This window comes from Montipora foliosa, chromosome 8, assembly GCF_036669935.1.
Source record: "Montipora foliosa isolate CH-2021 chromosome 8, ASM3666993v2, whole genome shotgun sequence".
Lineage (NCBI taxonomy): Eukaryota > Metazoa > Cnidaria > Anthozoa > Scleractinia > Acroporidae > Montipora > Montipora foliosa.
Window position 1 is genome coordinate 37,938,610 of NC_090876.1, and position 23,031 is coordinate 37,961,640.

Consider the following 23,031-nt stretch of genomic DNA (forward strand, 5'->3'; position numbering starts at 1 on the left):
CCGTTGAAGTCCTGAAATGTTCAGGTTTCTCTACGCAATTGTAAAAATTGCGTTCATAACTGAGAAGATCATATATAGCTTCACTTGATTTCATATCCGCAGTTCATATATGATTCATTTCATATACCATTTCATCAATCTATAACTGTCTTGTTTTGACCCAAGGCCAGCGTGAAACACGAAAAATTCTTTGCACGCTTAGACGACTGCTGTGCAAGCACATTTTAGCGGATGGACGCAAAGTATGATTCTTTGCGAAATGGATCCGCCATCTTGAATTTCAGTTGCCACCAAGGGGTCGGGCTAGAAGCGGGAAAAATGAGGGGAAAGGGGAGAGACAAAGTACTCCTACCTTTCCTCACCCTATCCCTCCTATCATTCATCCAACATGGATCACTGTCGTGTGCGCCAGCAAGTAAAAGTCGCGTTTCCTAACAAGATTCCTATGGAGTTAACGCATGCACGTAAACTTGGCAAATATGTAAAGCTAGGGAGTGCACGGCTCTTCCCATTTTTAGGCAAGCCAGATAAAAATCAATGTAATTATTTACACTTCATATTCATAATCAAAAACTACCTTAAAATATATGTTGCATCGAACTTTCACACTGATTGCTTGTAGTTGTATTTGCTCAATAAAACACGATAAAATTCTACTGCCAAATTCAAATGTACTGAATTTTAAGTCTTCCGGGGTTTGAATAGGCCTTTTTCGATACATTAAAATTCAGCTTGAAAGAGAGGTTTAGAGGACAAAGACAAAGGAAAGTGGATGATATGCAAGTGTTTTTCACATTCATGCATTCCAACTTGTTTCTATTGTTTTTGTCCTCACTGCCTCACCATCAAGCTGAACATTTGATGTTCCGAAAATGGCCCATTACCATGTATGCATTAAGAAGAGATGCCGGAAAGCAAAACACTACTTTGAGATATGAGAGCATAACAGAAAATAAAAGCTATTCATTCTAGAATTAATGCTAATGGCTAGATATTAAACTGCAGGATGCATATCAGCGCTGCAAATACGACATTACTTTTAATAGACAGTGTTGCTATATCTCTCCATGTAGAGACAGATGAATAGAATATTGCATTATTGCGTTGTTGAATTACTTAACGCTGTTTAACTCAAATATGGCCATCTTTTTGTACGTGTGACAATAAGCAACTTCACTTTTAGTAAGTAGACAGAGTTTTGAACGTGACAGTGCGACAGCAGCTTGCTATCACGTCAAAAAGCTTCAGTCCTGGAGTGGAGTGGGTAATCATTCCAAAACGACACTGTCAGCCTGAGTGGGCACAATATTACAGATCAAAGTTGTCAAAACGATGCTTTAAAAGGCTTTTAAATCATGAAACATGCTTGCTCACATCCGTACGTATAAGGCGTTGATTTCGCTTCCTCAAAGGACATTTCATACGTTGCTATAAACTTCACGTGAACACTTCCTTAGACGCGTTGATGAATGAAACTCCAGAAGCAAACAAATTTGAGATCAAGGTCAAGATGAAAAACAAAATCAGAATCACGTATTCCCGTTTTTAGCCGTCAAGTTTATTTTGCAAAACGTCGTTTAGGGAGCAAATGACTTCAACCTTCTCGTCAATCATTTAAATTACAAGACTCCACAAACGTTTGGGCGTCGCTGGGTGACTGATGAATGAGAGGGAGGACCTTTCATACCGAGCCGTCGTCATTTAATAGATATTTCAGTTAAATGCTACAAATTACGCATTAATGAACGAAATGAATCGTGTATTGAATCAAATATCACAAACTACGAATCATTAGCTATGAATCATATATCATAAAGTACGTACTTGACGTAAATATTGTAAGTTTGTTCGCCAACGTAAGCTAATGTAACCTACGCATGCGCAGAGTCCAATGATATACATTCAAGGGAGGACCATAAAAGGTCGAGTTTCAGATAAGGAAAGTCACTCGTACTTTCCTCTTAAAAATCTAACGACTGGTAAATTTCAAACGAAAATAGCTGAAGTGGTGAAGGAGTTCCTAGTTTTATCGAGGTATTTATGAATCACTGACTTCTTTTATCCTACGTTTTACAAGTTAATTAATGCAAGGCAGTGTGGTTATTCAATTTCTTTTTTTTTTTTTTTTGTATTTTAGTCGGTTATTCAAATTACCATTAAAATGAATATGCCGCGAGGAGAAAAACAAGTTGTTATTCAGAAAAGTTACATTTTGTGAAATCAATTGCTAACAAAATGACTACAAAAGCAGAGTAATAGAATGCAAATTAATTGCAGTGGCAGTCGATTTTTCGACAGAATGGGGTGTCAACACTTTCGATCAGAAATTAATTTGTTAGGATAATATCGCAGGCATTAAAAGGGTGTTGAAGGAACCCTTCAGATTCTGTGTTTTTTTCTAGCATTTGCTCGATTTGCTTGCAGAATTTAAGCTAGTCCTCGTTTACTCGACAAGCATTCGCGTCGCTTGCATTTTCGTAAGAAAAAAGTTGCTTTTCGCTGATCGCGGTCGCAAATTACAGCAAAGACTCGATCGACCCCACAACTGAGGTTCAACAGAACCAAAGCTACCCCGAGTTAGCTCACTGTCCGCTTTTTTTAATTGGGCCCTCTCTGCTTTGAGTTAACTTGCAATTACTGCTCGTGTTCGCAAAAAAAAAAGGCACATTGCCCGCATTCTCGCAAAAAAAAACAAACAAAAAAAAAAGAAACAAAACAAAAAAAATTATAATCCATACTCTTTATTGAGCGGCTAGAAATCGTATAAGTTTAACCAACTTGATGTCAACGTTCCTTATTTTCTTGCAAGGAAATTTGCTAACCAAGCTATTAATGCGCGTCATTCAGCAAGTAAGAGCATTTTTATCACGGAACGTGAAATAAATTGAGATAGCTTAACAGCTGCCAAATTTTAAAGAAAGAAAAAAAAAATCACAGAATGAACCGAGCTGTCAAGTTAGTTGTTATGTCTTGGTGTACGTTAATTTGACTTTTCAAAAACGGCAATCGTGCTGTCATGAGCAATAACCACCACTATTTTCGTTGAAAGCAAAGTAACTATAAATGTACTATGATGTACATTAGAAACGAACAGCTACTGCAAACACTTGAACTATGCCGCGATTCTCTACTAAAGAACCCTAAATGCAGAAAATTTAGTGGAATAGACAGCAAGAAAGCAGAATAACCGACATGTGTCGCGGCAAACGAGCTTATAGATACAAAAAACCACTTAAACCACTTTAATTAAAAGTGAGAATGCAGCTGCGGGCTAAAAAATACATGCTGCGATGTTGGTAAAGTGATTAGAGTTTATATGAAAATCATACCCACGCATTTGTTCGGCATGAAAACGTATAATTTTTTTGGAAAGGAAGAAAAATAAAATGGTGAATCTGGACCAAGCTTATCATTCAGTAATAACGACTTCGGCATACAGGCATAAATATATCGAGGAAATATAATACGCTCTAAAATTGTACAAAATGTGCTTCATTCAGAATTGCTAAATGCTTAGACACATGAATCGGGAACGTAAAAGGGCGAATCACTTTTGTAAAACACCCCTCTACAGGAAATAAACGCAAACGATTTGCTTTCCTTGTATTTTATTTTTTTTCAAGACTTCTCAGGGGTGAAAATCGCTATTTTGCCATTTCACCAATGCAAACCGGCATGAGATTTGTCTCACAGGACACAATATGAATTGAGTTTTCAAAGGCCTTTTAAAAGTTCAGTCTTTGAGATTTAAATCTTAAAATTTTAGCTTCTTAATGCGTACTACCGTGTGTTCGATTTAAATACAAAGTTCCTGTCGGCCAGGATAGTTACCATGGATTTTAAGTAAAGTTTACGACATTCTAAGTTTCCGAAAAAAAGGACCAACCACATCTTTCGACTTATCAAGTCATCTTTTTCGCAAAAAGATCTTCGGCTCTGAACAAATACGATGAAAGCAGTTTCGTTAGAAGAAACCGTGCAGCTGTTTCCTCAGGCTTGGGCTTTTTTGTAGGATTTATTAGGACTTCGACAATTCTTTGTTCGTGGAAAGATTAGGGAAAGACAAAGGGATTCTCTCATGCAGTGACGAAAAAGAATGGAAGACATTCTCACGGAGGTGACAGAGATACTCAAAGTCAACAACATGGGTTTGAATATTCAGCGTTAGGCTCCTTCCGTCTTTCATCTGTAGCTTATGTTTAGCACCTTAAAAACAAAGTGGCAGATAACATTAAATTTACAAACATGATGTACAAGTCACATGTCCTTTACAGACCTGATTCAATAAATGAATTTTGCATTCGACACAGACATGTTAAGAGCTTTCTTATCTCCGTACATGAGTAAATTGACCAAATAAATTTTCGAGGGAAATCCCGATCTAAGCCTTTTCCCCTTTTCTATACTGTTCAGTTTGTTTTCGTTTAAAAGGTCCTTTTTAGTACGAACAAATTGATGGAATGGTCACGGGTCCCCCATCCATTTTTACCTAGTTTAAATTGGTGATCCTCATTTTACTTAAGTTGAATGTGCTCTCAGATGAATCGAAGAACCCTTCTTTGGAGCCGAAATTAATCCTAATGAAAAATCAGGGCGTGGCGCGAGGTCTGTACAAAAATGAGTAGGTTGTTTATTATATGCCACCGCTTTTTTGGAACGATCGGACGCTTCTCCGTTTGGTGAATGCTCGTAATCTTCCTCTTCCATCAGCGAACTTTGAACGGTAACCTCAGTTTTAAACGTAAAACTAAATTCCACTTCAGTGCTATAAATAATTGTACCGTTGTGATGAAAAAAATTAAATTCCGCTTAAAAAAAAAAATGTTTCCATAAACTTGAATTTCTTGGGAGAGAGAAAATATACGGAAACGGACAGTTTCCATGGTTATTGTCTGCACTGTAAAATTTCAACCGAAAGCTAACCAATCAGAGTGGTCCATTTAGCCTGAGAATTGCATGTCATGTAATAATTTTGGTTGTGATGCATGGATATCAGTCAATTGTGACTTATCATACGAAAATAAATTAAAAGAACGGTGTTGGGTTGAACATGTTCGTCGTTGCAGTGTAGTGGTGAAGACACAAGACTGTAGACCTAGAGGGTCCGAGTTCTAGTAACTGTAAGTGCCTGCGTTTAATTTTTTGTTCCCTCACTATGTTTTGATGTTGAGACTGAACGGATAAGTGTATGAATACAGAAAGGTGATAAAAAATAATTAAGATGTGTTGAGATTTGTAAGGCAGGGGGAAGGTATAGGTGCTTCTGCTCCTTTCTTGTTGGGATGGTTGCTGGTTTAAACTAGTGCATATTCAGCCTAGTTAAAATGAGGATGACTAATTTAAGCAAGGTGAAAACGGATTTTATACCCTGGATCAGTTGTGTCTTATCCACTGTGGGTCTGTAGTCTAAAGCCAGTCCCACAAGGCTCATTGTTGATCAACAAATGTTGAACAGTGTGTCATGCCATGTTGAATGCTGAAATATGCTGTTCAACACGTTGTACGGTGTTGAACGAAAATACAGACCAGTTCTATTCCGTTCAACACTTCTGTGCAACATTGTTCAACATTTGTTGAGCAACAAAAGTTGCAGGATGTTGAACCTTGTGTCATCGGCTTAACATTTAACTCCAGTACTTGGGGTTCGTTATTGAACTGCATTTTAACAATGTGGTTTTCTTATTGAACGATACACTGGAGAACAACTCAGTGAGTCGAACTTAATGCACCGCACGTCTTTAAGAACATGTTAAGAACGTTTTCAAGCACAAATCGCAAAAAAAGAAAAAGAAACACGTTCAGTCTAATCCCGAAAATTTGTGACGTTCTCATAAAAAGAGTTTCATAATTCGACTGACCATGTTTGATCTTGGCTAAGTTCCCTATGAAAAATTCAGTAAATTAAATAACGAAATTGAATCGGTCAGTTTAAAAACATACGTGTTATTCTATTATAATGCCCTTATAATTACTGTGACCTCTTTTTAAGGGTCTTTACTACTTAATGCTTTCAGCCAGGCTCCTGAAAATTGCACTTCCACTTCGGCGGCTCCACAAATTAAATTAAAAGGACTGTAAATGGGTCGTCAGAATTAAAAAAAAAAACTTTTTAGAAAACACAGACAGATAGATAATAAAAATACAAAAGTCAGTAATATTAATTTCAAACCATGTCATTAAAAAATACGACAAAACTGTAATTAGACCAGGGGAAGAAATTTGTATACGTACGTAATGAACTTTGCAGTATTCATGCATGAAAAAAACATTGTAGCTTTTAATTGTTAAGGATGTACGCCTACCTTCGTCGTCTAAATTGCCAGGTTTCTGTTTATACTGCAGATAAGTAATTCAATTACTAAATGTGTATGCGTATAGCTAACCTGCGATCAGGCTCTATTTTAGTTTCGCGTGGCTTATAGCCTTCTGTCCGTTTTATATAGTTTGATGCTAGAATGACTATAGCGCAATGAAAGGAGTGACAACTTTAAAAGTGGCTGAACGGAACTCGAGCCCTCACTTTGTCTTCACTTTGTGATTTTCGTGGGCGATTAGAAGTGAAGACATAAATTCTAGTATTTTAATATACTACTGCGGATATGATATATTTCTTAAATCAGAATAATGAACTTTTCTCAGTGTAACAGTCAAATAATCTATGTTGTCTATCATTCCAGAATGGCATTTTTGATATGTGAAGTTTTTTTTTTTTACCGCAATCATTACTCCTTTATGGTTCATATAATAAAATGTATCACTTCTTCCTCGTTCATAAAATAAAATATATCACTCCTTTCTCGTTCGTAAAATAAATTACAAGTTTAATAGACAAACCATGTCTTCCGGCGTTTTATTTTTTCTATCGAAGCTTCATCCCTGTTCATCCGCTTTCCGCAATAGTTTTAAACAAAATGTATTGTTCTTTTTTGACTTAAGGGTTTTCCAGTCATTTTTAAAGCACTCTGTTCGAAATATTTGAAATTCAGTGGCGAACTTCGAAGGAATCGCGGTCGGATATAAACGCCGAATTGAATAGTTAACTTGGAGCCTTGATAACAATCTAATCTAAAAAACTCGAACCCTTGGGCAAGTCATTGATTGCCGATGGGCGAGAGGGATGCAAATTTTGCCCATAAATTGTCTGCCAAGTGTTTATAAGTGTATTTCAATATCTTACGCCAGAAAATGTCCTATTATCGGTAACCTGGTAGGCTTTTAATGGAAGCAAACCTTTCTGTTCTTCTCATATAAATGCGGAATTCGTATTGGAAAAACTAATTAACAAAGTAAGAGACTAAGTCGGCAGAAAGGTCGTTACGTCGCAGTAAAGCGCCAGCGTTGCAAGAGATGGGCCATTTGCCATTTGGACATAACCACGATGCTCGAGTTCACCTATGACTTGTTTACTGAAATCGCTCGCCAAGGGCAATCTATCCGGCGACTAGTTGGTTAGGCTTTTAGATCGGAAACAATTCTCATTTAAACGTTCAGTGTTTGCTTAGTGTGGCCAGGGCAGGGTGAGTTTTTCCTTCGCCGTTTATCACCGTTTATCTCCCATTCTCAGGTCTGTGCAGTACATCGTTTCTAAGTTATTTGTTAAAGCCTGTTACGCAACTTTATTGAGTTTTGTATGGAGACGCCATGTGGTCTGCCCACCAATATGGCGGCCGGTAATCAACGTAAACACCTGGCCCCGGTTGTTCAAACGATGGATAACACTATCCACCGGATGAATCACTATCCAGTGGATAAACACTAGCAAAGCCAATTGAGTGTTCCTGTCGGATAGTGATTTATCCGGCGGATAGCGCTATCCATCGTTTGAACAACCGGGAGTTCACTTTGTTATGAAAGCGCTTACTTTTCGTTCACCTGTGTATGAAGACATCTCCCAGTGTACTTGAATGGCTCAGATTGCTGAGATTCGTAGGGATAGATTTTGTGGTTTAATTTTGTTTTTGGTTTGAAAAGTTGACTTTTTGTTTTCATTTGGATATCTTTCTGTAATTAATTGTATGGAGTAAGATTATTATGATGGATGCTTGTCTCTGATGCTATCAAAGACAATAAGAATTATTTATGCGTGTGAACAATAATTTTAAGTGTTTAGGGTTAAATTCTCAGCTTAGCAATGAGGGTTAAGCTCTCGATTAGGTTTACGATCTTATCTGAAACAGTTGGCATTTCAGGAGTTGTATGACAACTGCAGACTGCCTACAAATAGCGCTGATAAACAGTGTTTAAGTCTATAAAACACCCATTTTAAATAGCGCTGAGAAGCAACATTTAATTCTAAGCGCCCATTTTAAAACGGTTAACTTTTGCGGTTAGTCTGCGGTCTGCAAGTGTCAGACACTGCATTCTAGGTAAGGGATTGGCACACATTGTAGTGATTGGAGTAATCACTTCAATGATTTGCAGTGTTTAGCCTAAAACAACCGTTGTCCTGGTTTTTGGGTTAAGAATATGGCTGGTGGAAGTAAAGCATTCTTTCAGTTGTAGGATAAAGGGGTTTAGCTTTTAAAGAAGCTGTAGTGCTCTGTCAGTGGGGAAGTGAGAACTGAGTTGATAGGGTAAATTGACGAAGGGCTAACGCTCGAAACGTCAGCTTTTAGAATCTCTGTACGGTGGTCAATTTACATTATCAACTCCGTTGATAAACCAAATTTTTAGATCGATCCTTGTTTGCTGAAAGGCGAAGTTGCTTCTCTGTTTTTTCTTTCAAGAAATGTTGGGCCTTGTTGTAAAAATCATCTTCTAAATAACATTTTTGTGAGTCTTTTGTCTGGAGGTGGCCTTTCAGTTCCTCTTTTTCATTTACACAATTGCGTTGGCGTGACTGTGCCGTACGTGGCTCTGTTGTTGCATTGCATATTTGTGAATATCAAAGTTTGGACCGAGAGTGCCCTGGGGGGAATAATAAAATATTCATTTACAAATTAAGGAGTAGGCAGCAGATCCAGAGGTAGGGAGTTCGAGACCAAGGTCTGGTGAGTATTCAGAAGGGTCTTGAGAAATATTGAATGACTGTGAGTAGTGTTATGTAGAGGAAGTGGGCATAAGTGGTATTCAAGGGGGGATAGATGTCTGAAGGAAGGGTGGGGTAGGATGGAAGTACTGGAGAAGATCAGGGAGGGGTAGGTGAGTAGAAGGGAGGAAAAGATGTCTTGTGCTTTTTTAGACCCCCTGAAAAAAAAAGCCCCTGTCTTTTTAACTACATCCCCAATAAAAGAAAAGTCTCTTTTTTAGACAGTTGATTAAAAAAAACCGATTTAAAAATTAAAACTGGTTTGAAAAAAAAATTAACTGGTTTTAAAAGAATTTAAACCAAAAACAAAATTAAAACACAACATAGTTACTTTTTTCAACTAAATGTATGATTAGTGGTATCATGGTCTCACGCAAGGTGACAATTCGGAAATTCAAAATGCTGTATTTTCGATGAAAAGTCACGGAAGTCACGGAACTGGAAACTCGTAAAAGATTTATTGCTAGGTCATGTTCAACCTCCTTTAGATAACAATTGAGATATTGATTTTTGATTTTGATAACGTCACTGTGAAAGCCATCTGTTCTTTTCTTTCTTCTCTCGAGTGGGGTCCAGAAGGAGGTACAGTTCTGACTAGTTCTGGGTCCTATTAAACTCTTCCTTCAATTCCACGCACCAACGTTAAATTGCCGCATGCATAAGTGAACATCTCCGTTCCCCTCGGCAGTTTTTCTACCAGAAATAATACACAAACAGCGGTGACAAACATCAGATACAAACGCATCATTCGTATGCTTCTGTGGACATCTTCAGAAGTCACGGGACCGCGATGATTTTTATATAGGAAAAACTAAAAGACATAATTAATGGTTATCATACGTCGGCTCTTGTGGACCATGTTACATCAACTGGTCACAGTTTAAAATGGGATCATTTTGAAATTTTAGCGAAAGGGCGATCCGACACTCACTGTAAAATACAGGAGACACTGTTGATCAAAGATTTAAAGCCGACCTTAAATGAATATGTCAGCAGCGAAAATCTGTGTCTTTATCAGTTTTTTTTTGTCACCTCTATTGTTACGTAATAGTTAATAGTTAATTAGTTAGTAATCCTGTATATTTAAACTCCAATTTTGTATTAACCGTCACTTCTGAAGATGAGTATGCAGAAGCATACAAAACGTCAAGTAAAAGATAATTTCGAATGCTGCGTTTGTATCTGATGTTTGTCACCACTCTTTATGTATTTAATATTTCTGATAAAACTGAGCTCGAGGTAGCTAAAGAAGGAGAGCATTTCTTCCATTTAGGTAAACTATTGTAGTTTCTTGTAAGCTGTATATCGAGTGTGAAAAGACAGTTACCTTGTTTAACGCTACTGGACGGAGCAACTGCAGAATACACGTTCACGTCTATGTTCTTGTAGCGGCATCGTTTGAAGAACGAGGGTCTACGAGGTTCAAGCATCAAAGTAGAAACGATTGGACTTGAACACTTATGTCAGTGTCCAAACATCAAAAGATCCGGATTCGCGTAGTGGTGAGAGCACTCGCCTCCCACCAATGTGGCCTGGGTTCAGTCGAATCTAAGACTCAGCGTCATATGTGGGTTGAGTTTGTTGGTTCTCTGCTCTGCTCCGAGAGGTTTTCGGGCTTTCTGCGGGTACCGAAAAACATTGTATTTTTGGTCACTTGAGATTAGTCTTTATTCGGATTTGTTTTGTTTTCTGTCTTTTGTTTCTTTTGTTTTACGTAATCTCCGCTCCGGTACTCCGGTTTTCCTCTCTTCTCAAGAACCAACACTTGATTTGGCTTGCGTTAATTTGTTGCTTTCAGTTTACAGTGTCCCCATTCAGTTAGTGCTCCAGCGCTAGAAGACTAGTCAATTAATGAAATAAAGTTATTTTCCTTTTATACATCGTTCCCAGGGCCTCTCTTCGTCTCTCCCTTTCGCCTGGGGGAAGGAAAAAGAGAGACCCTGGAAATGAGACAGATGTTTTCTCAAGTAATTACCTTCGATATATTCTGCGGCGTTGCTGGTGGTATTAATATCTAAATCTATAAAATTATTTTTGAACTATTTAACCAAAATTTAACTTTGCTCAGCATCAGTAGATGTTTTGGTACAGGTATATGCACGTAAATAACTTACTTGTCCACTTAGTTAGACGTATTGTTGTATCTAGATGAGATAGCCGAAAACTTAAATTCACCAAGACTGTTAGACCCCCCATAACGTTGCGTTGATCTACAATATCCAAGACTTTTTACCGATTTCAATGGGTTAGCTCTTGATCATTTTGATTCGCACCATTCATAAATATCATAAACGTATACTTAAGGACTAGGAACATTGATCTATACGTAGAAAGCATGAAGAGAGCACTTTGGTTTCGACTCGCTCGTTTGAAGTAGATTTTGGGTCAGTTAACTTGAAGCGAAATGGAAGACGTCTCCTCGAACCACCCAGTCAGAGAGCTTCAGAGCTGAAGTACGCACTGACTCAGTTGTGCCGCACAGAAAAAAAAAACCCGTTGTAGGCCGTTCCACTAATCAAACGTATGTTGTTTTAATCTTGCGTGTCTAATTTTGTGTAAATAATGGACATTTAGCTTTTGTTTTCCCGTCAAAAGCAAATATTGACCAAACCTTTCAATGGCACTAAATGCCGGATACTTTGCGGGTGTATCGATGTCGATATAAACGTATTCAATAACCCTTGTTATATCATTGATCGAGAGTAGCGCAAGATCCGACATCAACGGGGCCTTGAGAAATTGTCTTAACTTGGTATGTTAGATCATTCCACTGGATGTTGGGGAGTTTTGTTGTTTGAAATATTAATATTTGGCACAGCAATATTTTAACTGGTCTAACACGCCCTTAGTAGTAACGTTTCACGTCATTGCCGATTAGCGGACCATTTTCAGTGAGCCTCAACATTTTTTAGAAATAAAAAATGGAAAAATTAACTTGATAGCCTCGAAGAAATAACATCAGTTGCAAGAATTCTGATGAACTCCTACAACCAGGTCTTAACACATTGTAAGAACGATCATTAACAAGCGATGTATTTCTTTTCAGAGGTCAAACGAAATCACAACACAAGAGAGGTTGGTCAATGCTGCAGTGAAGGTTTTAAGGTAGATAATTGTGAATCACATGAAAGCTACTGTGAAAGGGTTCAACTGTGACAGCTCTCTATGTTTGCTCTTTCACTGGATAGTTCTGCAAGTTATCGAATTACTTCGAATGTGTATATCGGTACCACATTTTTGTGAAACAAACTAGTGTCAATATGATTGTTTAAAATGTCTTTTTTTATAGTTAGTTGAACTAGCCGCAGTATTTTCATGGATACCTCGCAAATCAGTCGGGGGCATGGTTATGCTCGCGCCCAAATATTTGTTTAAATTTCGTAATTCCGTCCGCTTTCTTTCATTTGTCACCTGCAACCATTTTCGTAACTTTATAGGAGAGATCGTGGGAACTGACGACAACGTGTTCAAATCACTGAAATTTTCGGTACTCAAGTGCCACCTTTAGAGATGATACTGGTTTCTGAGAAAGTCCTGTGCGCGGAAATTTCCCCGGGCAATATAAACATTTGTGCTTCAGAATTGCGGCTGTTCCCGAACAAGAGGCACTGACACTAAGTGAGAGACAAATACCACATTAATACCGGAAAACAGTCACAACTGAACACACAGGAAGAAAAAAAAATAAGAAACAAGTGCAAGCTCATAGGACACGCAAAGAGCAAAGCGCGTGATATATTCCAGTGTATATTCAGATATCAAAGTCGACTTTTGTGATGAACTATACGGCAGCGACAGATGCAAGTTGTTTGCCACCAGGTTGAAAATTTAAGAAAATCTTTGCGCCAATTTGCTCCAAATTTACTGTAGACTTAACAAAGCGAAAAGGAAAACAAATGGAAAACAAATTGCGTAAAGTATACAATTTGTCTCGCGATCGAGGCCTGGGTTTAAAATAAATTTTCAAAAGGCACAGGGTGCAACTTCATACTCGTGACGTCATGTCAGCTCGCCTATATTTGATCACTTTATTGTCACTGTCGCCGGCTTACCGTTTTTCGTTGCGAAAGTTTCGCGGTGGAAACGGCAAAACACACGTTTGCCAAACCTTAAGATCGAAACACGCACATAGCCTGACGCACCTTATAGAACGAGTGGGAAATTTATCGACGTGTTCCACGTCCTCTGCGATATATTTTTCAATAGTGTTTACGTGCACTAAATAAAAAGGTTAAAAAATAATTATTTTGCGTGAGCAGGTGTGAAGGAAAAAGACAAGAAAGATGTATTATGTTCGTCTGACGCTGCCATTTGTTAGACCACGTTTCAAATATCGAGTTAGGCAAGGATAAAAAGTAGCGATTGTGTTTTGGTCGTCGAGTTTGAAGATGCGCACACTACACTACATGAAGTTGCAATTTTTCCAAGGAAAATGATGAGTTTTCAAGCTCCCGTTTCTTGTAACAATAATTAGCTAACGCTATAACACCCACGTAGGGCATGTAATGGAAATAAAAAATGATAAAAAGTAGCGCTCAGGGAATTGTGAAACACCATGAAATTGAGATGATAGATCATTACCATATACCAAGTCACTTCAGGCTTTATTTCATGCGTCGCGTGCGAAGCACGTATGTGTCACCCAAAATTGTTCCTTTTCATAATTCCACAAATTATGATCGTTGCCATCGTACTTGCCAATTACTGAAACTTATTTTAACTTCATGGGGCATCAGCCAATCAGAATGCCTCGTAGACCTCAATTGATCACAGAAAACGAGACAAGTTGCAAGAAACTTTGCTCAATAAAGACCCTGTGAAGCAACTTGACTCATCACGTGAGAACTCTTCCCTCCCCCCCCCCAAAAAAAAATAATAATAATAAAATAAAAAATAAAAAAATTTGCGAGACAACTTGTGACAGAGCGATTTTTCAGTGTAACTGCACCTTACTAGTCACTCGTATTGCAGATCAAACCAATTCAATTTTTTTACCGATTCATGAGACCATTTCTTCACAAATTGTTGGTATATAGTTTCGGCAGAAGCACGTGACCTTGAAGCATGTAACTAGCAACTCTTTTCCAAATTTTATGCCCAAATATGGCCTAAAATAAGATCGAGGCTGCACACGCAGGAAAATGCGCGAGCTACGTTACATCCAAATAAGGAGACTTTTAAACTCAAAAAACCCCAGCTCTGAAGCTGCAGAGTTAAACGCTTCAAGGTCATGACTTTCTGGTTTCAACAAAGCAGCAGAAGGGAAGGCGCTGGCCCGTACTGAACTTTCTGACTATTTTACGATTTAAGTTCTGCCGTTTTTCTTGTTTGTTGAGTTGTTTTCAGTAACTTCCCACATGTAGCGTAAATATAATCCAGATAGAGTTGCAACCTATATAAGAAAGATCTTTTCTCGAGCTCCGTCCTTCTTATATATGTCACAATACAGGCATGTTAGTTCTAATCCCTTTTGCAGGAACTGAACGGCTAAACAAATAATTAGATTCGTACAACAAACTGCACAAGAAGATAAAATATCACTGATGATTCAGGTTTGAATGTCAAGACTTGTGAGATCTCGAGGCACTGTAACCGTCCAATACACGTTAAAATAATGCTTGCATGTTCACGATTATCAGCTCAGCTGTTTAGAGTGGTTGTTTTTCATTTTATACGTTTTAAATATTCATAAGAACTGACGTCAGTCTTGGCATAAGTGCTGCTTACCCGCGGTTCATCCTTGCAAGAGAAAAGCGTTGATCCGGTTTCCTGATCCTTTTGCTCAGTTTCACGAGTTCCAGAGTCCTGCTATTTTTGTAAAGACAAACCTTTTCAGCTTCTTTATCGATCTATCAGAAATTGATTGTTGGCTAATCCGGAGAGCGTGGGCTAGGTGTTGGTAGCTGATGCAGTAGAGCTTAAAGCATTGTATGCGTTTGGAAAGGCGAGTATATAGATGTATACCGTGCTTTGATCCGTGTTTAGCGCTGTCTTTTTGCTTCACTGTAGCAATGTCATTATCAGATTGATCACTTATTCTCACAAACGAATAGTTTGCCGTTAGCCTTGCAGCGGTGTGGTTTCTTAATATTCTCCTTACTTAATGCTCGAATTTGCTAGTCGTTTAATTTGCAGTTTTGTACAAAAGAGGTGAAGATGATTAGGCTATAAATCAACCTTTATGTAACATATAACGTGAGCGAGGTCATTGGTCTTTCAACCTACTTCCTGAGTTTTTTTTCTCTTTCCTCTGCCGTCCTCTTTGTATATGACTTATATTTGCCATTTTTGAGATCTTTTCATTATTTTCCTGTCATATTCTCTTTCTTAACGGCGACAACATTTCAATAAACGTACGAAAAAAGAAAACGAAAAGAGACATTGAAAAAAATGAAAATGCAAGTGACATGTAAGACTAAATATAAACGTCGTTAACATGGTCAGCTATTCTGACCAAAGTGATTTCCTTGTAAATCGGCCAGTCTAGATAATATTTTTTCAAGAGAACGTTTCTTTTTTTTGAAAAAGATATCAATAACGTCGACCCCTTGATATGTTAACTCAGTTCCGAGATGAAACTGACCATATGGGGCCCGTTTCTCGAAAGTCCCGAACCTTTACAGGTGTCACAATTTCGTTTGTATCTCAAGAACGGAGAAGATTTAAGTCGTCAAACTTCACAGTCCTTTTTTTTTTGTTACCTTAAAAACATGTTAAAAGATCGGCTTTCCAAAACAAGCGGTTGGCAGTTTCACAAATGACTTTTTGCGCCCGAAAAGTTGTTGGGACTTTCGAGAAACGGGCCCCATGTCGGAGTCAGGCAGATCAAAACGCTTCCTTTTAATAGTTGCGTTGTGTGGTTGACTGTTTCCCGCAAAAACGTCAGCATTTGCTGTGTTAGCGCCAACAGCACGGCGGAACATCCGTACGTTACTTAGCTGAGGCCAGCGGGTCAAAGTAATGGACCAGGTCCCACCAGTCTGGTGTACTTATTAAGTAGCAGCATCCGAACTTAAAGTCAGTGGGACATATTAGGTTTGTACAAATGTTCCACGATGACTTGCTCAGTGTTTGTAATCTGCGATCACGCGTCTGCTTGGTATTTCAAAAGAAGACTATGACTCTGAGAAACTACAAAGAGGAAGATATGATCGCCGGTTGGAGAGTTCGGTTTTTTTCTTGCAATAAATACTACATATCAAGATGACATATGTTCTTTTATATGCTAGTTAAAACAAAAACAATCCAAGTCAAATACCAATCCAAAACACATAGGCTGCGCTACCAGCAAATAGGCAGGCTAATTAGAAGGCTGAGAAGATATACCACCTACATGCTACAAAGAGAAGATAATGCGAATAGGGGAAGATGGAGGAGATATTCAGATTCTATTCATCTCATCTATTAAGATCTATTAACTTATGTATTTCAGCCTAACTGCCTCCCCTTCCAGTAGTAAATATTAACGAATAGTTGCCATTTTCATAATCTATATGCAGTAATTAAAGCGACAAGCATACATCGGACAGGATGACAAAAAAACAGCTGGGATCAGTAATAAAGTTATTAACATCTTGACTTTTTGTATCATGAAAAAATGTCCGTGGTAAAGTTAAAAGAATGCACTCAATTTGTGATTCGTAAGGAGGAAACGTTCTGCCTTGCCATTGCTAAAGGAAAGAAGGCCATTTTCTAAAATTACAAATCTGTACTCGTGTGCAAACACATGAAAACACTTGAGACATTTTAAAACACATTTTATGACAGTTGATTAAGATCGGCTTTGCTATTGGGTCGTGAAATTGCCCCTCTTCTTTACTTAATTATGAAAAAATGAAATGTCGACAATTTCTTGACAAAAAAGTATTCTCCCAATTTTGGATTTTTTTGAAAACGTACGCTATTTTGTTTTCCTCGGCTTGCTTAACGGTTAAAAAAATATTCGGTACAAGAAATTAGTTTCTTAATTCTTTTGTTTTGCTAAGCCACAATACGATTGCAGGAGGAAGGAAAGAAACTCCAAAAGAATAATTTACCATCATTTAATATACGTTCATTTATAAGGCAAACATTTTTTTGTGGATATTTACCGAGAATGTGTTTGATTTTTTCCAAACTTTGAAATTTGTGCACACTGGCCAGGCTTTAACAAAAAACGCTACTGTTTTCTGCTATTGTTAAAAACTGCACCGATAGTTCCGTTTTTAAAAGACTGCTGAGCCTTTTCAGTCAGTTTCAAACTTGAAATTAGTTCCCATTCAAAAGAACACAACGGACACATCTGTTTTACAATTGTCCTTTTATGGAGATATTCCCACGAGGTTTCACTACTCAAATCTTTGTTTGCGAAAGAGGAGACTTGGCTTAAGTCAATGAATCAGATACTATTTATCTCGATTTTGTAGTGCGTTAGTTTAAATCTGAACGGTGCAGGCAACAGAATTTCGTTGCGAAAACGAGGAATAGTGCTCGAACACAATTTACAGCAACAGTCAAGTAATTTTGTGATCGCACGGGATGGTAAAGTGAGAAACCTCTCTCTTCGATGCACAATAGGGGTACGATGTCACATGGCGCTAAATTTTGCAGGATTATGTTGCTCGTCTCACCGGATTTTCATCGATTATCAGAAACCAATGTTGCCTTTACACATCAAACCCAGGAAGACGGCAAATGAAAGGGTTAGGGGTGTCTCAATTGGAAAATACCCGGATCATATTATCTGGATTTCAAACAAAACAAGAACTCTTCCACTAAGAAATCGATAATTTTATGTCGGAAATGGAAACTCGTTGAAATATGGATTTAAGTTGACAAACTCCGTGAGGAAATATTTCCACGTTTCAAATATCGAGTTAGGCAAGAATAAAAAGTAGCGATTGTGTTTTGGTCGTCGAGTTTGAAGATGCGCACACCGCGCTAATTCCCCATATGCATGTTCGCACTTGCCGATTTTAAGTTGCAGTTTTTCCAAGGAAAATGATGAGTTTTCAAGCTCCCGTTTCGTGTAACAATAATTAGCTAACACTGTAACTCTCGCGTAGGGCATATAATGGAAATAAAAATAGATACAAAGTAGCGCTCGGGGATTTGTGAAACACCATGAAATTTAGATTATATATCATCACCATATACCAAGTCACCTCAGGGAAGCACGTATGTGTCACCCAAAATTATTCCTTTGTATAATTCCACAAATTATGATCGTTGCCACCGTACTTGCCAGTTACTGAAATTTATTTTAACTTCATGGGGCATCAGCCAATCAGAATGCCTCGTAGACCTCATGTGATCATAGAAATCGAGACAAGTTGTGGAGCAAATTGACTTATCACGTGAGAATTCCCCCCCCCCCCCACCCCAAAAAAAAAAAGAAAAATTGAGAGACAACTTGTGACAGAGCGATTTTTCATTGTAACTGCGCCTTACTAGTCACTCGAAATTTCGTTAGAAGCACATGACCTTGAAGCATGTAACTTGCAACGCTTTTCCAAATTTTATGCCCAAATATGGACTAAACTAAGATCGAGGCTGCGCACGCAGGAAAATGCGGGAGCTACGTTACATCGATCCAAATAAAGAGACTTTTAAAGTCAAAAACCCCCAGCTCTAAAGCAGAGTTAAACGATTCAAGGTCATGACTTTCTGGTTTCGGCAAAGCAGCAGAAAGGAAGGCGCTGGCCCGTACTGAACTTTCTGACTATTTTACGATTTAAGTTCTACCGTTTTTCTTGTTGGTTAAGTTGTTTTCAGTAACTTCCCACATGTAGCGTAAATATCATCCAGATAGAGTTGCAACCTAAGAAAGATCTTTTCTCGAGCTCCGTCCTTCTTATGTGTCACAATACAGGCGTGTTAGTTCCTTTTGCAAGAAATGACCGGCTGCACAAATAAGCAGATTCGAAGGTAAAACAAACTGCACAAGAACATAAGATGTCACTGATGATTCAGGTTTGAATGTCAAGACTTGTGAGATCTCGAGGCACAGTAACCGTCCAATACACGTTAAAATAATGCTTGCATGTTCACGATTATCAGCTCAGCTGTTTTAGAGTGGTTGTTTTTCATTTTATACGTTTTAAATATTCATAAGAACTGACGTCAGTCTTGGCATAAGTGTAGCTTACCCGTGGTTCATCCTAGCAAGATAAAAGCGTTCATCCGTTTTCCTCAGTGATCATTTTGCTTTCACGAGTTCCAGGGTCCTGCTATTTTTGTAAAGAGAAGCGTTTTCAGTTTTTTTATCGATCTTTCAGACATTGATTGTTGGCTAATCCGGAGAGCGTGGGCTAGGTGTTGGTAGCTGATGCAGTAGAGCTTAAAGTATTGTATGCGTTTGGAAAGGCGAGTATATTAGATGTATACTGTGCTTTGATTCGTGTTTAGCGCTGTCTTTTTGCTTCACTGTAGCAATGTCATTATCAGTTTTATCTGAAGACTCTTTCAAAACCTGCACACTTATTCTCGTAAACGAATAGTTTGCCGTTAGCCTTGCAGCGGTGTGGTTTCTTAATATTCTCCTTACTTAATGCTCGAATTTGCTAGTCGTGTAATTTGCAGTTTTGTACAAAAGAGGCGAAGATGATTAGGCTATAAATCAAACTTTATGTAACATACAACGTGAGCGAGGTCATTGGTCTTTCAAACCTACTTCCTGAGTTTTTTTTCTCTTTCCTCTGCCGTCCTCTTTGTATACGACTTGTATTTGCCATTTTTGAGATCTTTTCATTATTTTCCTGTCATATTCTCTTTCTTAACGGCGACAACATGTCAATAAACGTACGAAAAAGTAAACAAAAAAGGAACATTAAATGAAAATGCAAGTGACATGTAAGACTAAATATAAACGTCGTTAACATGGTCAGCTGTTCTGACCAAAGTGATTTCCTTGTAAATCGGCCAGTCTAGATAATATTTTTTCAAGAGAACTTTTCTTTTTTTTGAAAAAGATATCAATAACCTCGACCCCTTGATATGTTAACTCAGTTCCGAGATAAAACTGACCGGTACCATATGGGGCCCGTTTCTCGAAAGTCCCGAAACTTTACTTTTGTCAAAATTCCCGGTTTGTATCTCAAGAACGGAGAAGATTTAAGTCGTCAAACTTCACAGTCCTTTTTCTTTTTGTTACCTTAAAAACATGTTAAAAGATCGGCTTTCCAAAACAAGCGGTTGGCAGTTTCACAAATGGCTTTTCGCGCCCGAAAAGTTGTTGGGACTTTCGAGAAACGGGCCCCATGTCGGAGTCAGGCAGATCTAAACGCTTCCTTTAGTTGCGTTGTGTGGTAGACTGTTTCCCGCAAAAACGCCAGCATTTGTAGAGTTAGCGCCAACAGCACGGCGGAACATCCGTACGTTACTTAGCTGAGGCCAGCGGGTCAAATTAATGGACCAGGTCCCACCAGTCTGGTGTACTTAAGTAGTAGCATCCGAACTTGAAGTCAGTGGGACATATTAGGTTTGTACAAATGTTCTACGATGACTTGCTCAGTGTTTGTAATCTTCGATCACGCGTCTGCTTGGTATTTCAAGAGAAGACTATGACTCTGAGAAAATACAAAGAGGAAGATATGATCGCCGGTTGGAGAGTTCGGTTTTTTTCTTGCAATAAATACTGCATATCAAGATGACACATGTTCTTTTATATGCTAGTTAAAACAAAAACAATCCAAGTCAAATACCAATCCAAAACACATAGGCTGCGCTACCTGCAAATAGCCAGGCTAATTAGAAGGCTGAGAAGAGATACCACCTACATGCTACAAAGAGAAGATAATGCGAATAGGGGAAGATGGAGGAGATATTCAGATTCTATTCATCTCATCTATTAAGATCTATTAACGTATGTATTTCAGCCTAACTGCCTCCCCTTCCAGTAGTAAATATTAACGAATAGTTGCCATTTTCATAAGGGACTGTGCAATAATTATCAGGAAGGGGGTTCCTAAAATGAGCTTCACCAAAGGAAAAATTAGATAGGTCCCCCCTCCAGCAGCGTCAAGATTAGCTCTGACCCCCCCTCACGTTCTCTCAAAATTATGATGTGAATAAAAAGTGACATTTCCTATTGGTGCCAAATCTAAAGCATCCAAATCAAGAAAAAAGAAGGAACAGAAGAAAAAAAGGGAGAAGAAGAGGATTGCTGCCTCAGAAAGCCGTAGGATCCGAACCTGTATAATTTTTCGGTCTTTGGGAGGTGAACCCATTGATGACAACTATGAAACAGAAGTATGTGGCATTCCTCAGCTAGAAACTGTAGACCTAGAAACCCTCTCGCTGTTTAAATCAAGAACAGACCTGGCATGTCTGCCGGACCTCTTAAATGCCAAATGTTTTATTGGCAAAGCTCACAACGTGGTTTGTGACTTCTGTGCATGAGCGATTGTTTCAATCTATCATAATTATGTTGACATTCTAAATAAGTTCAAGCATGTGTTTATGTTGATGCAATATTTAGACGTTATGGATAGTCAAAGGCGTGGCATCTGTCTATTTGGAAAATGTTTATTTATTCATTATCGAATTTGTGAAATTTAATTAAGACCCCCCCTCAACTTACTTGAGAAATCTAATGTAGAGCCCCCCTCCTTTCCATTATTTTAACTTAAGGCCCCCCCCCCCCTACCCCTCTCTGGTTTTAGGGCCCCCCTCCTGATAATTATTGCACAGTCCCTAATCTATATGCAGTAACTAAAGCGACAAGCATACATCAGTGTTTGTAATCTGCGATCACGCGTCTGCTTGGTATTTCAAAAGAAGACTATGACTCTGAGAAACTACAAAGAGGAAGATATGATCGCCGGTTGGAGAGTTCGGTTTTTTTCTTGCAATAAATACTACATATCAAGATGACATATGTTCTTTTATATGCTAGTTAAAACAAAAACAATCCAAGTCAAATACCAATCCAAAACACATAGGCTGCGCTACCAGCAAATAGGCAGGCTAATTAGAAGGCTGAGAAGATATACCACCTACATGCTACAAAGAGAAGATAATGCGAATAGGGGAAGATGGAGGAGATATTCAGATTCTATTCATCTCATCTATTAAGATCTATTAACTTATGTATTTCAGCCTAACTGCCTCCCCTTCCAGTAGTAAATATTAACGAATAGTTGCCATTTTCATAATCTATATGCAGTAATTAAAGCGACAAGCATACATCGGACAGGATGACAAAAAAACAGCTGGGATCAGTAACAAAGTTATTAAAAGCTTGACTTTTTGTATCATGAAAAAATGACCGTGGTAAAGTTAAAAGAATGCACTCAATTTGTGGTTCGTAAGGAGGAAACGTTCTGCCTTGCCGTTTGCTAAAGGAAAGAAGACCATTTTCCAAAATTACAAATCTGTATTCGTGTGCAAACACATGAAAACACTTGAGACATTTTAAAACACATTTTATGACAGTTGATTAAGATCGGCTTTGCTATTGGGCCGTGAAATTGACCCTCTTCTTTACTTAATTATGAAAAAATGAAATTTCGACAATTTCTTGACAAAAAAGTATTCTCGCAATTTTGGATTTTTTTGAAAACGTACGCTATTTTGTTTTCCTCGGCTTGCTTAACGGTTAAAAAAATATTCGGTACAAGAAATTAGTTTCTTAATTCTTTTGTTTTGCTAAGCCACAATACGATTGCAGGAGGAAGGAAAGAAACTCCAAAAGAATAATTTACATTCATTTAATATACGTTCTTTTATAAGGCAAACATTTTTTTGTGGATGTTTACCGAAAATGTGTTTGATTTTTTCCAAACTTTGAAATTAGTGCACACTGGCCAGGCTTTAACAAAGAACGCTACTGTAAATATAAAAAGCATTTTTCTGCACCAATAGTTCCGTTTTTAAAAGACTGCTGAGCCTTTTCAGTCAGTTTCAAACTTGAAATTAGTTTCCATTTAAAAGAACACAACGGACACATCTGTTTTACAATTGTCCTTTTCTGGAGATATTCCCACGAGGTTTCACTCCTCAAATCTTTGTTTACGAAAGTGGAG

At 38.1% G+C, this 23,031-nt stretch overlaps 1 protein-coding gene across 12 annotated transcripts in view; it reads left to right on the plus strand.

The window, feature by feature from the left end:
• The window catches only part of LOC138012879 (D(1) dopamine receptor-like), a 102,611-nt gene that overhangs the window by 25,642 nt on the left and 53,938 nt on the right, over positions 1 to 23,031 (plus strand). For 6 of the 12 annotated variants that reach the window (XM_068859805.1, XM_068859799.1, XM_068859802.1 and 3 more), the window contains one exon: positions 12,075 to 12,133. The gene's annotated coding sequence lies outside the window, so the exon portion shown is untranslated. Of the gene's footprint in view, positions 1 to 1,984; positions 2,035 to 7,160; positions 7,518 to 11,763; positions 11,781 to 12,074; positions 12,134 to 14,954; positions 14,973 to 19,234; positions 19,373 to 23,031 lie in introns of those variants that run through there. The other 6 variants (XM_068859807.1, XM_068859804.1, XM_068859808.1 and 3 more) reach the window with 6 other exon arrangements.